The sequence below is a fragment of the Coffea eugenioides genome, chromosome 1 (assembly GCF_003713205.1).
Source record: "Coffea eugenioides isolate CCC68of chromosome 1, Ceug_1.0, whole genome shotgun sequence".
NCBI classification, from domain to species: Eukaryota; Viridiplantae; Streptophyta; class Magnoliopsida; order Gentianales; family Rubiaceae; genus Coffea; species Coffea eugenioides.
Genome location: NC_040035.1, coordinates 26,809,929 through 26,812,141, shown reverse-complemented (window position 1 = coordinate 26,812,141; position 2,213 = coordinate 26,809,929). Strand labels below are relative to the sequence as shown.

The 2,213-nt window shown below is 38.0% G+C and overlaps 1 non-coding gene across 1 annotated transcript; it reads right to left on the bottom strand.

The window, feature by feature from the left end:
* Nucleotides 1-436: 436 nt before the first annotated feature.
* LOC113753160 lies at nucleotides 437-543 on the bottom strand. Its single transcript, XR_003464983.1, has one exon. It is a non-coding gene; the product is annotated as a small nucleolar RNA R71 (small nucleolar RNA).
* Nucleotides 544-2,213: the final 1,670 nt, after the last annotated feature.

Here is a 2,213-nt window from a genome sequence, read left to right as displayed (position 1 = left end):
TTGGCAGCCAATAGAAGATATCTTGATAGAATTACCATTTGAAGAAGAAATGGCTGAAAATGACCTAAATAGGCGAGTTCTGCGAGATTTTACTATACCGGGAACACAAGGTTCACAAACGAGCATAGCAAGGCCTGCGGTAAATGCTAACAACTTTGAGATTAAACCATCACTTATCCAAATGGTTCAACAATCTCAATTTGGAGGTAATGCAGTAGAAGATCCTAATACACACTTAGCTACATTCTTGGAAATTTGTGATACAATTAAAATGAATGGAGTTAGTGATGATGCTATAAGGCTAAGATTGTTCCCATTTTCATTAAGAGATAAGGCCAAACTTTGGCTACACTCTCATGCTCCCAATACTTTCACTGGATGGGATGAATTATCAAGAGCATTCTTAAATAAGTATTTTCCACCAGGTAAGACTGCTAAGCTTAGAATGGATATCACTAGTTTTAGCCAATTGGAAGGTGAATCATTATATGAGGCATGGGAAAGGTTTAGAGATTTGCTTCGGAAATGTCCACATCATGGACTGCCGGAGTGGTTAATCATACAAACCTTTTATAATGGTTTATCTTTCTCCACTAAAACTATTATTGATGCAGCTGCAGGTGGAGCTTTAATGGGAAAAACACCCCAAGAAGCTCATAATTTGATAGAAGAAATGGCAGCAAATAACTATCAATGGGCCAATGAGAGAGGTAATACAAGACGTCACGCAGGTATGATAGAAATGGACACTCTCAATACGCTGAGTGTTCAAATGAATAATGTGATGAAATTGCTAAGTAGACAAGGTCCAAGTTCATCTAATGCACATGTAGCATGCTGTTCTGTATGTGGAGGTGAACATGATACTAATGAGTGTGTCGATTCTGAACAGGTACAATTCGTCAATAATTACAATCGTAATGCTCAAAATAACCCCTACTCGAATACTTACAATCCGGGATGGAGAAATCATCCAAACTTCGGATGGAAGGATCAAGGAAATCAACAAAGGCCAACCAATCCGCCGGGATTTCAACCAAGGCAACCACAGGCTGAAACTAAACCAAGTTGGGAGATCGCGGTGGAAAAACTTGCTAAGGTGACTTCGGACAGATTTGAACGAGTAGAAGGGAGACTGGATCAACTCACTACAATGTACAGGAATGTAGAGGTCCAAATTGGTCAAATTGCTAGTTCTTTGAATAATCGAAATCAAGGAGAATTACCTAGCAAAACAGAGGTCAATCCTAAGGAGCAGGTGCAAGCCATTACTCTTCGTAGTGGTAGACAATTAGAAGATCCTCCAGTGAAGGAAGTTGAGAAAGATGAGAATGAAAAACAAGAAGAAAAGCAGAGGAACCAAGAGGCGATTGTGGAGGAAAATAGGCGGGAGAATCCAAGAGAAAAGCAACCATCATCTTCCACTACCATTCCAATACCCCCTGCGGTTCCATTTCCACAAAGATTAAAGCAAAATAAGTTTGATAAAGATTTTGAAAAATTTGTTAAACTTTTCAAACAATTGCACATTAACATTCCTTTTGCCGATGCTATTTTGCAGATTCCATCTTATGCGAAATTTCTCAAGGAAATCATGACTAGAAAAAGAAAGTTGGAAGACTGCGAAACAATAGCATTAACGGAGGAATGTAGTGCAATTATTCAAAATAAGCTACCACCGAAGTTGAAGGATCCGGGGAGTTTTTCTATACCTTGCACCATAGGTAACGTTGATTTTTCTAAGGCATTGTGTGATCTTGGTGCTAGTGTATCATTAATACCTTTAACGGTGGCTAGACAATTGGGTTTGCATGAGCTTAAACGCACTAATATCACTTTGCAACTAGCGGATCGGTCTATTAGATATCCATTGGGAGTGTTGGAGAATGTATTGATAAAAGTTCAAAAATTTATCATTCCAGTGGATTTTGTGGTATTAGATATGGAAGAAGATATATCTATGCCAATTATTCTAGGTAGACCATTTCTAGCTACTGCAGGTACTATTATTGATGTAAAAAATGGCAAACTTAAGTTTCAAGTAGGTGAAGAAGAGGTAGAATTTAATTTGAATGAAATGGAAAAATACCCTTCTTTTACCGATCATGCTTATTCTATTGGCACAATTGATAAACTAACCCAAGAGATGAGTCAAGTCAACTTTGACTTAGATCCTCTTGAGTATTGTTTAATGAGTTTAGGTAAGCAAGAAG